At 43.4% G+C, this 13,820-nt stretch overlaps 1 pseudogene; it reads left to right on the top strand.

The window, feature by feature from the left end:
- The first annotated feature begins 1,710 nt into the window (after positions 1-1,710).
- LOC123139389 (uncharacterized) lies at positions 1,711-13,820 on the top strand (annotated as a pseudogene).

The following is a 13,820-nucleotide window of genomic DNA, read 5'->3' on the forward strand; positions in this document are numbered from 1 at the left end:
GTAGCACCATGAGCCTTTTTGGGCAGATTCTAAACCAAATTCGCCCCCTCTTGGTGACTGCTGTTGATCCCGCAGCACTAGTATATTCTTGAGCCTGACATATGTATCTTCTTGGCAAGGTGCTTTTGTGGCCAGTTAACTATATGAAGAAACATTGGAAAGGAAAGAAAGGAGTTGTGTCAAGCTTAAGTTGAGCCTGTGAGATTTCTGGACCTTGCAAATTGTATTAGTGATGGTGATGATGATGGTCTGATGTTGTAACTGTTATCCGTATGTGCGGTGAGCCTGTGACCATGGACATCACAAGTTACAAGTCTAATTTCTGTGCACTTTTAATGAAGCAAATAGTCCTCTAGCTAGCTAGCTAACTTGGTCTTGTATTAATGGTATCACATAGATTGGTTCTTATTTCTGTCATTCATTTATTATCTAGCTAGCTAGCATTTCCATTGAACTGAATCTATGTAATGGACCTTGCTAACGTGTTCTCCCTCCATGGACCTTGCAGCCTCTTCCACGCTCGACCACCATCAGCCTCCTTAACCCTGACCGAAGAGCTGGCCTTTTCCCCGGTAAGATGTAACTTTTGGTTAATTCTCCGTGAGTGTTGGTGGAACAATGCAGTAGGGATGTTTGTTTCTATAGTATATATGAATGATTGTGTGTCATCTTACATGCTGCTGGTATGTTCTTATTTTGACAGAGGCCCGCTGCTTGGATTCTTGTTGGGGTGGACGAGTTGCCTCCATCTTGGGATCTAGTTGTCATGCCTAAATTCGGTAATATACACCAACTTTTTGGCCTCTTGACCTTATTTCTATCATGTCTTAACCGAAGTACTATATCCTACCTGATGGCTCTTGTAGTCTTACTATGTGTGTATGTCTTATTAATAATTTGCTTCAAGTCAAGTAAACCATTAAAATGTAGTTCTTATTTGTTGCTTCTCGATTCTAGTTTTAGTGCTGAGATGAACTCCAAGATTATCGATCGAATTAGGAAGAGGAGAAGCGAGGATGATGAAGATATGATGTCCTTTATTCTGCCCGTATTGCATCGAATGCGTAGTAGAGGGCCAATCGAGAGAACTCAGCAACATAGCTCCATCTTATATGGCAAGAAGCGGGTGGTTGATATCCTTACAGGCCATGTGAAGAATTGCCTAGTAGCTTATAGGATGGAGCCACGTATCTTCCGGGCTTTGGCATCTTACCTTAGAAGAGAAAATCTGATATCGGATAAAAGAATTAAGGTGGAGGAGAAGTTAGCCTTTTTCTTGTACATGGTGTCTCACAACGCATATTATGAAGATCTTCAGCTAGAATTTCAGCATAGTGGACAAACATTTCATGAGTACATCAATGAGTTCTTCAACATCGTCCCCATTTTAGCTAGTCGATTTTTGAAGCCCCCGAACATTGATGAGCCACATCCAGTAATCTCCACCGACACAAGATTTTATCCTTACTTCCAGGTTTCCATTTTTAACGCTTCCACAATTTCTTTTCTTATCTAACTTATAGTTCTTTATTGACCTGCAATCTTTGCTTCCAGAACTGTTTAGGAGCCATTGATGGGTCACATGTTCCTATAACGGCAACACCTAGAATTGCTGCTCCATTTCGGAATAGGAAGGTACCTTGAGTCATAATATTATGGTTGCCTGTGACTTCGATCTGAGATTCACTTTCATATCATGTGGTTGGGAGGGTTCAGCTACGGATGCGAGGGTTCTTCATTCTGCAATTAGCAAAGGATTTAGAGTACCCAAGGGAAAGTTTTACCTAGTTGATGGGGGTTATGCAAACACTCAGTCATTTCTCGCACCTTATCGGGGTGTCCGGTATCATTTGAAGGAATTTGGTCATGGACACCCTCGACCACAAAACCACAGGGAATTGTTCAATCATCGGCATGCTGTTCTACGGAACCATGTGGAAAGGTCTCTAGGAATTCTTAAGAAGCGCTTCCCAATTCTTCATGTTGGCACACTACATTCAATCAAGAACCAAGTGAAACTTCCCGCAGCTGCCGCAGTTCTTCACAATATCATCAAAATGGAGAATGGTGATGAGACTTGGCTTGACAACCAGCCCGATAACATAGCGCCAAATGTTTTTGTTGATCTCCCGAATGGCGACGAGAATAACTATGGGAACAACGACTTAGGGAACACTCTAAGGGATGAAATAGCAATGCAAATGTGGGAATCATACCATCCTGAATAGCCAACATGATGGTGTGTGTTTTAATCATATATATATATATATATATATATATATATATATATTAACTTCATCATCTAATAGTGTAGTGTGTGCTGAAATGCAGATATGTATCCAAAGGGGTCTCCAAAGTATAATGTGATGAAAGCAAGTGGGAGAAAAGCTTCACATGGTGCCAAGAAGCCATCACCCAAAATTAAAAAGACACCTCCAAGAGGTATTTGGTCTACTTAATCTCCATTTCTCAGATCTTGTGCTGGAGTTTTGATGTTTGTGATTGTTCTACTTAATATTTATCATTTTGAATATTAGCTAGCTCATGATAGTTCATCACTATTTGTTTTCAAATTGAATGATAGTAACTCCTCTTATCATGTTGAGCATTAAGTTTGAACAATGTAAATTTGTGTTGGTGTAGTTAAAAAGCCAAGAGCTCAATGGAACCCAGCTTTGGAGAAGGGTTTAGTGGAGATACTTCAGGAGCACAACACTCCGTATCATCGAGGACAAAATGGTTGGTCAACTGAAGCATGGAATAGGATGGCGGATTTGTTTCATGAAAGATATGGTCACACAAATTTTACAAAGTCACAGATTCAGGAAAAACAGAAAGACTTGAAAGGTCAATACAGACTTCTTAAGGATGCCCGCAAACAGAGTGGTGTCAGCTGGAACTATCATACACACATGATAGATGCGGACGCTAATCTTTGGCAAAACTTGATGACTGTAAGTTCTAGTGTAGTGCATTTTGTCTTTGCAAAACTTGATGACTTGTATTCCATTCTTTTGTAATCAATCTTATTTTTGAGCAGTCTAAGTTTGATAAATCATTTCTTTTATATATACAGTCGTGGCCAGAAATAGCTAAGGTCCAGAATAAGCCGTTTCCCCTCTACGATAAGCTTGGTGATCTGTATGATGGTGAGTTACTGAGTTGAATGGATTTTCATTTCCTCTCTTTTTGTTGTCCTTTATAATGAATTTTCATTTCATTGTTGTGTGGCCTTTAATGATAACTTGGGTGTTTGTGTAGGGCATATAGCAGAAGGTAACTTCAATTTCACATCAACTGGGGTTACAGAAGTGAGTGATGGTGATCTCGAAGTTGAAAGAGAGAAGACTGCCTTCTCTTTTGACCTGAATCAATATGGTGATGATTTACACATGTATGATGATCCAAGAGATGCCTCCCCAAGTGATGGTCCAAGTGATGCTGCCCCAAGTGATGGTCCCAGAGATGCTACCCCAAGTGATGGTCCAAGAGGTGCTGCCCCAAGTGATGGTTCAAGAGATGCTACACAAAGAGGTGGTGCTACTACTGTTGGGGAACGTAGCAGAAATTCAAAATTTTCCTACGTGTCACCAAGATCTATCTATGGAGAAACCAGCAATGAGGGGAAGGAGAGTGCATCTACATACCCTTGTAGATCGCTAAGCGGAAGCGTTCAAGAGAACGGGGTTGAAGGAGTCGTACTCGTCGTGATCCAAATCACCGGAGATCCTAGTGCCGAACGGACGGCACCTCCGCGTTCAACACACGTACAGCCCGGTGACGTCCCCCACGCCTTGATCAAGCAAGGAGAGAGGGAGAGGTTGAGGAAGACTCCGTCCAGCAGCAGCACAACGGCGTGGTGGTGATGGAGGAGCGTGGTGATCCAGCAGGGCTTCGCCAAGCACCGCGGGAGAGGAGAAGGGAGAGAGGTAGGGCTGCGCCAGGGAGAGGTCAAAACTCATGTGTTGGCAGCCCTCAAGACCTCAACTATATATAGGGGAGAGGGAGGGGGTGCGCCCCCTCTAGGGTTTCCACCCCAAGGGGTGCGGCAGCCCCCAATCCCATCTAGGGTCGCGGCCAAGGGGGGAGAGGGGGGAAACTTGCCCCCCAAGTTAGGTGGAAGCACCCCCTCCCCAAACCCTAGGCGCCTTGGGCCCTTGTGGGGGGGGGGGCACACCAGCCCACCTGGGGCTGGTCCCCTCCCACACTTGGCCCATGCAGACCTCTGGGGCCGGTGGCCCCACTTGGTGGACCCCCGAGACCCTCCCGGTGGTCCCGGTACGTTATCGATAAAACCCGAAACTTTTCCGGTGACCAAAACGGGACTTCCCATATATAAATCTTTACCTCCGGACCATTCCGGAACTCCTCGTGACGTCCGGGATCTCATCCGGGACTCCGAACAACATTCGGTAACCACATACAAACTTCCTTTATAACCCTAGCTTCATCGAACCTTAAGTGTGTAGACCCTACGGGTTCGGGAACCATGCATACATGACCGAGACGTTCTCCGGTCAATAACCAACAGCGGGATCTGGATACCCATGTTGGCTCCCACATGTTCCACGATGATCTCATCGGATGAACCACGATGTCAAGGACTCAATCGATCCCGTATACAATTCCCTTTGTCTAGCGGTATTATACTTGCCCGAGATTCGATCGTCGGTATACCGATACCTTGTTCAATCTCGTTACCGGCAAGTCTCTTTACTCATTCCGTAACACATCATCCCGTGATCAACCCCTTGGTCACATTGTGCACATTATGATGATGTCCTACCGAGTGGGCCCAGAGATACCTCTCCGTCACACGGAGTGACAAATCCCAATCTCGATTCGTGCCAACCCAACAGACACTTTCGGAGATACCTGTAGTGCACCTTTATAGCCACCCAGTTACGTTGTGACGTTTGGTACACCCAAAGCATTCCTACGGTATCCAGGAGTTGCACAATCTCATGGTGTAAGGAAAAGATACTTGACATTAGAAAAGCTTTAGCATACGAACTACACGATCTCTATGCTAGGCTTAGGATTGGGTCTTGTCCATCACATCATTCCCCTAATGATGTGATCCCGTTATCAGTGACATCCAATGTCCATGGTCAGGAAACCGTAACCATCTATTGATCAACGAGCTAGTCAACTAGAGGCTTACTAGGGACATGGTGTTGTCTATGTATCCACACATGTATCTGAGTTTCCTATCAATACAATTATAGCATGGATAATAAACGATTATCATGAACAAGGAAATATAATAATAACTAATTTATTATTGCCTCTAGGGCATATTTCCAACAGTCTCCCACTTGCACTAGAGTCAATAATCTAGTTCACATCGCCATGTGATTAACACTCACAGGTCACATCACCATGTGACCAACATCCAAAGAGTTTACTAGTGTCATTAAACTAGTTCACATCATCATGTGATTAGGACTCAATGAGTTCTGGGGTTTGATCATGTTTTGCTTGAGAGAGAAGTTCTAGTCAACGGGTCTGCAACATTCAGATCCGTATGTACTTCGCAAATCTCTATGTCATATTGTAAATGCTGCTTCCATGCTCCACTTGGAGCTATTCCAAATGGTTGCTCCACTATACGTATCCGGTTTGCTACTCAGAGTCATTTCGATAGGTGTTAAAGCTTGCATCGTCGTAACCCTTTACGCCGAACTCTTTATCACCTCCATAATCGAGAAACATGTCCTTATTTACTCCAAGGACAATTTTGACCGCTGTCCAATGATCCATTCCTGGATCATTCTTGTTTTCCTTGACTGACTCATGGGAAGGCACACTTCCGGTGCGGTACATAGCATAGCATACTATAGAGCCTATGTCTGAAGTATAGGGGGCGACCTTCGTCCTTTCTCTCTCTTCTACCGTGGTCGAGCTTTAAGTCTTAACTCCATACCTTACAACTCAGGCAAGAACTCCTTTTTTGACCGATCCATCTTGAACACCTTCAAGATCACGTCAAGGTATGTGCTCATTTGAAAGTACCATTAAGCAGTTTTTGATCTATCCTCATAGATCTTGATGCTCAATGTTCAAGTAGCTTAATCCAGGTTTTCTATTGAAAAACACCTTTCAAATAACCCTATATGCTTTCTAGAAATTCTACATCATTTCTGATCATCAATATGTCAACAACATATACTCATCAGAAATTCTATAGTGCTCCCACTCACTTCTTTGGAAATACAAGTTTCTCACAAACTTTGTATAAATCCAAAATCTTTGATCATCTCATCAAAGCGTACATTCCAACTCCGAGATGCTTACTCCAGTCCTTAGAAGGATCCTTGGAGCTAGCATAGCTTTAGCATCCTTAGGATTGACAAAACCTTTCTGATTGTATCACATACAACCTTTCCTTACGAAAACTGGTAAGGAAACTCGTTTTGACATCCATCTGCCAGATTTCATAAATGCAGCTAATGCTAACATGATTCCGACGGACTTAAGCATCGCTACGGATGAGAAAATCTCATCGTAGTCAACTCCTTGAACTTGTGAAAAACTCTTTGCCACAAGTCGAGCTTCATAGATGGTGACATTACCATCCACGTTCGTCTTCTTCTTAAAGATCCATTTATCTCAATGGCTTGCCGATCATTGGGAAAGTCCACCAAAGTCCATGCTTTGTTCTGATACATGGATCCTATCTCGGATTTCATGGCTTCTAACCATTTGGCAGAATTTGGGCCCACCATCGCTTCTCCATAGCTCGTAGGTTCATTGTTGTCTAGCAACATGACCTTCAATACAGGATCACCGTACCACTCCGAAGCAGTACGCGTCCTTGTCGTCCTACGAGGTTCGGTAGTGACTTGATCCGAAGCTTCATGATCACTATCATAAGCTTCCACTTCAATTGGTGTAGGTGCCACAGGAACAACTTCATGTGCCCTGCTACACACTGGTTGAAGTGATGGTTCAATAACCTCATCAAGTCTCCACCATCCTCCCACTCAATTCTTTCGAGATAAACTTTTCCTTGAGAAAGGACCCGTTTCTAGAAACAATCACTTTTGCTTCCGGATCTGAATTAGGAGGTATACCCAACTGTTTTGGGTGTCCTATGAAGATGCATTTTATCCGCTTTGGGTTCGAGCTTATCAACCTGAAACTTTTTCACATAAGCGTCGCAGCCCCAAACCTTTAAGAAACAACAACTTAGGTTTCTCCAAACGGTGTCGTCTCAACGGAATTACGTGGTACCCTATTAAAGTGAGTGCGGTTGTCTCTAATGCCTAACCCATGAACGATAGTGGTAATTCGATAAGAGACATCATGGTATGCCCCATATACAATAGGGTGCATCTATGATGTTTGGACACACCATCACACTATGGTGTTCCAGGCGGTGTTAGTTGTGAAATAATTTCCACAATGTCTCAACTGTGTACCAAACTCGTAACTCAGATATTCATCTCTATGATCATACAATAGACATTTTATCCTCTTGTCACAATGATCTTCAACTTCACTCTGAAATTACTTGAACCATTCAATAATTCAGACTTGTGTTTCATCAAGTAAATATACTCAGTATCTACTCAAATCATCCGTGAAGTAAGAACATAACGATATCCACTGCGTGCCTCAACACTCATTGGACTGCACACATCAAAATGTATTACTTCCAACAGGTTGCTTTCTTGTTCCATCTCACTGAAAACGAGGCTTTTCAGTCATCTTGCTCATGTGGTATGATTTGCATATCTCAAGTGATTCAAAATCAAGTGAGTCCAAACGACCCATCTGCATGGAGTTTCTTCATGCGTATACACCAACAGACATGGTTCGCATGTCTCAAACTTTTCAAAAACGAGTGAGTCCAAAGATCCATCAACATGGAGCTTCTTCATCTGGTTTATACCAATATGACTTACATGGCAGTGCCACAAGTAAGTGGTACTATCATTACTATCTTATATCTTTTGGCATGAAAATGTGTATCACTACTATCGAGATTCAATAAACCATTTAGGTGCAAGACCATTGAAGGTATTATTCAAATAAATAGAGTAACCATTATTCTCCTTAAATGAATAACTGTATTGCGATAGACATAATCCAATCATGTCTATGCTCAACGCAAACACCAAATGACAATTATTCAGGTTTAATACTAATCTTGATGGTAGAGGGAGCGTGCGATGTTTGATCACATCAAACTTGGAAACACTTCCAACACATATCGTCAGCTCACCTTTAGCTAGTCTCCGTTTATTCCGTAGCCTTTTATTTCGAGTTACTAACACTTAGAGACCGAACCGGTATCTTAATACCCTGGTGCTACTAGGAGTACTAGTAAAGTACACATTAACATAATGTATATCCAATATACTTCTATCGACCTTGCCAGCCTTCTCATCTACCAAGTATCTAGGGTAATTCCGCTCTAGTGACTGTTCCCCTTATCATAGAAGCACTTAGTTTCGGGTTTGGGTTCAACCTTGGGTTTCTTCACTAGAGCAACAGCTGATTTGCCATTTCATGAAGTATCCCTAATGCCCTTGCCCTTCTTGAAACTAGTGGTTTCACCAACCATCAACAATTGATGCTCCTTCTTGATTTCTACTTTTGCGATGTCAAACAACGCGAATAACTCAAGGATCATCATCTCTATCCTTGATATGTTATAGTTCATCACGAAGCTCTAGCAGCTTGGTGGCAATGACTTTGGAGAAACATCACTATCTCATCTGGAAGATCAACTCCCACTCAATTCAAGTGATTGTTGCACTCAGACAATCTGAGCACAAGCTCAACGATTGAGCTTTTCTCCCTTAGTTTGCAGGCTAAGAAAATCGTCGGAGGTCTCATACCTCTTGACGTGGGCACGAGCCTGAAATCCCAATTTCAGCCCTCGAAACATCTCATATGTTCCGCGATGTTTCGAAAAACGTCTTTGGTGCCTCAACTCTAAACCGTTTAACTGAACTATCACGTAGTTATCAAAACGTGTATGTCTGATGTTCGCAACATCCACAGCCGACGTTTGGGGTTCTGCACACTGAGCAGTGCATTAAGGACATAAGCTTTCTACTGTCCGCATAATCGCTACTGTCAACTTTCAACTATATTTTCTCTAGGAACATATCTAAACAATGGAACTAAAGCGCGAGCTTACGACATAATTTGCAAATATCTTTTGACTATGTTCAGGATAATTAAGTTCATCTTATGAACTCCCACTCAGATAGACATCCCTCTGGTCATCTAAGTGATTACATGATCCGAGTCAACTAGGCCATGTCCGATCATCACGTGAGATGGATTAGTCATCCTCGGTGAACATCTTCATATTGATCGTATCTACTATACGACTCATGCTCGACCTTTCGGTCTCTTGTGTTCCGAGGCCATGTCTGTACATGCTAGGCTCGTCAAGTTAACCTAAGTGTTTCGCGTGTGTAAATCTGGCTTACACCCGTTGTATGTGAACATAAGAATCCATCACACCTGATCATCACATGGTGCTTAGAAACGACGAACTTTCGCAATGGTGCACAGTTAGGGGGAACACTTTCTTGAAATTTTAATGAGGGATCATCTTACTTACTACCGTCGTTCTAAGCAAATAAGATGAATAAACATGATAAACATCACATGCAATCAAATAGTGACATGATATGGCCAATATCATTTTGCTCCTTTTGATCTCCATCTTCGGGGCTCCATGATCATCATCGTCACCGGCATGACACCATGATCTCCATCATCGTGTCTTCATGAAGTTGTCCCGCCAACTATTACTTCTACTACTATGGCTACCGGTTAGCAATAAAGTAAAGTAATTACATGGCGTTGTTCAATGACACGCAGGTCATACAATAAATAAAGACAACTCCTATGGCTCCTGCCGATTGTCATACTCATCCACATGCAAGTCGTGATTCCTATTACAAGAACATGATCAATCTCATACATCACATATCATTCATCACATTCTTCTTGGCCATATCACATCACATAGCATACCCTGCAAAAACAAGTTAGACGTCCTCTAATTGTTGTTTGCATGTTTTACGTGGCTGCTATGGGTTTCTAGCAAGAATGTTTCTTACCTACGCAAAACCACAACGTGATATGCCAATTGCTATTTACCCTTCATAAGGACCCTTTTCATCGAATCCGTTCCGACTAAAGTGGGAGAGACTGGCACCCGCTAGCCACCTTATGCACCAAGTGCATGTCAGTCGGTGGAACCTATCTCACGTAAGTGTACGTGTAAGGTCGGTCCGGGCCGCTTCATCCCACAATACCGTCGAAACAAGATTGGACTAGTAACGGTAAGAATATTGATCAAAATCAACGCCCACAACTACTTTGTGTTCTACTCGTGCAAAGAATCTACGCAATAAACCTGGCTCTGATACCACTATTGGGGAACGTAGCAGAAATTCAAAATTTTCCTACGTGTCACCAAGATCTATCTATGGAGAAACCAGCAACAGGGGAAGGAGAGTGCATCTACATACCCTTGTAGATCGCTAAGCGGAAGCATTCAAGAGAATGGGGTTGAAGGAGTCGTACTCGTCGTGATCCAAATCACCGGAGATCCTAGTGCCGAACGGACGGCACCTCCGCGTTCAACACACGTACAGCCCGGTGACGTCTCCCACGCCTTGATCTAGCAAGGAAAGAGGGAGAGGTTGAGGAAGACTCCGTCCAGCATCAGCACAATGGCGTGGTGGTGATGGAGGAGCGTGGTGATCCAGCAGGGCTTCGCCAAGCACCGCGGGAGAGGAGAAGGGAGAGAGGTAGGGCTGCGCCAGGGAGAGGTCAAAACTCATGTGTTGGCAGCCCTCAAGACCTCAACTATATATAGGGGAGAGGGAGGGGGTGCGCCCCCTCTAGGGTTTCCACCCCAAGGGGTGCGGCAGCCCCCAATCCCATCTAGGGTGGCGGCCAAGGGGGGAGAGGGGCGAAACTTGCCCCCCAAGTTAGGTGGAAGCACCCCCTCCCCAAACCCTAGGCGCCTTGGGCCCTTGTGGGGGGGGGCGCACCAGCCCACCTGGGGCTGGTCCCCTCCCACACTTGTCCTATGCAGACCTCCGGGGCCGGTGGCCCCACTTGGTGGACCCCCGGGACCCTCCCGGTGGTCCCGGTACGTTACCGATAAAACCCGAAACTTTTCCGGTGACCAAAATAGAACTTCCCATATATAAATCTTTACCTCCGGACCATTCCAGAACTCCTCGTGACATCCGGGATCTCATCCGGGACTCCGAACAACATTCGGTAACCACACACAAACTTCCTTTATAACCCTAGCGCCATCGAACCTTAAGTATGTAGACCCTACGGGTTCGGGAACCATGCAGACATGACCGAGACGTTCTCCGGTCAATAACCAACAGCGGGATCTGGATGCCCATGTTGGCTCCCACATGTTCCACGATGATCTCATTGGATGAACCACGATGTCAAGGACTCAATCGATCCCGTATATAATTCCCTTTGTCTAGCGGTATTATACTTGCCCGAGATTCGATCGTCGGTATACCGATACCTTGTTCAATCTCGTTACCGGCAAGACTCTTTACACATTCCATAACACATCATCCCGTGATCAACCCCTTGGTCATATTGTGCACATTATGATGATGTCCTACTGAGTGGGCCCAGAGATACCTCTCCGTCACACGGAGTGACAAATCACAGTCTCGATTCGTGCCAACCCAACAGACACTTTCGGAGATGCCTGTAGTGCACCTTTATAGCCACCCAGTTACGTTGTGATGTTTGGTACACCCAAAGCATTCCTACGGTATCCAGGAGTTGCACAATCTCATGGTCTAAGGAAAAGATACTTGACATTAGAAAAGCTTTAGCATACGAACTACACGATCTCTATGCTAGGCTTAGGATTGGGTCTTGTCCATCACATCATTCTCCTAATGATGTGATCCCGTTATCAGTGACATCCAATGTCCATGGTCAGGAAACCGTAACCATCTATTGATCAACGAGCTAGTCAACTAGAGGCTTACTAGGGACATGGTGTTGTCTATGTATCCACACATGTATCTGAGTTTCCTATCAATACAATTATAGCATGGATAATAAACGATTATCATGAACAAGGAAATATAATAATAACTAATTTATTATTGCCTCTAGGGCATATTTCCAACAGCTACTTCAAGCAACAAGCATGTGAAGGAATCAAAGGGTAAGAAGCGTGATGATCCTATGGTGGAAGTGATGGCACAATATGTGGAGATCAAATGAAAGCAAGTGGAGGAGGAGTCTGCTCTATTGGTCGGGGCAAAAAATGCCCAAGAATTCTCCATCAGCAAGTGCATTGTTGTTCTGCACAAGATGGAAAGCATCCGCCGCAATGAATGAGCCACTGCCTACAAAGTGTTCAAAAGTGTTGAGAACCGTGAGATCTTTCTTAATTCTGCCGCCGAAGATGAAGAGAGTGCTGCAGTGTTTCTTCGGAGCGAAATGGCAGAGTTGACTCAACGTACTTAAGGTAAGCTACCTTACTCCATTTCTCTTGTGACATTTTGCCCCACTTCATGAAAACTAAGATTGTTGTTCTTGCTCCTGTGAACATCTATCTAGTTGATAATATAATATCTCATGAACCTAGTGTCACTATCATTTAACACTCCCTCATTTTGTTGTAGTACGGCTAACAAATCTAATCAAATCTGCCAAGGTTTTTGGTGGTGCCGAGTTATTACGTATGACAGAATATGTCTAGTCTACATGTTTGAATCTGTCTAGAAAACTCTGGCAATTCTGTCTAAACTTATTTGTGCTCTGAAGCTCCTGGCAAAGAACTCGCACTATAGTTCATCTCATGGTTGTGTGCCTTGAGGCGAACCTGCACATACACACAACCCCATTTGCAGTATTTATAACAACTCAACTTTGTCTCTCCTGAACTCCTATATTTATTTTAAATCTGGGACTACTTCGTTCCACTCCTATATATAATACATAGGCATCAGGCGGTTTGCTATTGGCGAAGTGTGGCGATGTTTTCATGTATTTGTATGGGTGTTGTGGCTTACATAGTTGCAGTGGTTTTTTCATATTGTAGCTCACTCTGCCGCATCTGCTCAAGATTATCTGCTGGCTGTTGCTTTATTTTGTTTTCTAAACATATGTATGACCTGTTGTATAACTTGCGTGATCTGATTCTATGTTTCACACGTACGTATAGTCTGCAAGAAAGCTAGCTGACTCCTTTCTCCGTTTTCTTTTTGTGGGGAAGTAACTCCTTTTTTTCCTGAAACTGAACGGTAGCTAAACTGGGAAGTTGGAATGTTTGGGTTTTATGTTTAACTGAACAACAACTAACTTCGGAAGTTTGAATGCTTGACTTGAGTATGCCTTTTTTAAGAGAGTGCTTGGGTATGTGAACTACAATGATGAGATTAGTGGCATGACGATGCTTGTCCATCCTTGCTGCATCTGGGTGGCGGTGCTCGGAGCATGGATGTCGTTAGGTGTGGTGGCTTATTATTTTGTCATATAATGGACTTGTTCTTGAGCGTTGAAACCTCAACTCTTCATAAGTTATGGATGATGACCATTCAGTAGCTTAGAATACATAATTTTGCCAACAAACTTTTGCTTTTGTGTTATCACTCTCATAAGAACTAGAGTACTAGAACATAGGTTGGCCTATTTTAAGTTTTGTCACTCATTTTGCTTTTGTTTAATAATCAGGTTCCCAGGCAACCAGAGAAGCAAGATTAAACAATCTGGACAAACTTTTGGTCATTCAAAAACTGGATGATGATGACATCATTAAGAGCAATTCGTTTGCATGA

The sequence above is a fragment of the Triticum aestivum genome, chromosome 6B, assembly GCF_018294505.1.
Source record: "Triticum aestivum cultivar Chinese Spring chromosome 6B, IWGSC CS RefSeq v2.1, whole genome shotgun sequence".
Lineage (NCBI taxonomy): Eukaryota > Viridiplantae > Streptophyta > Magnoliopsida > Poales > Poaceae > Triticum > Triticum aestivum.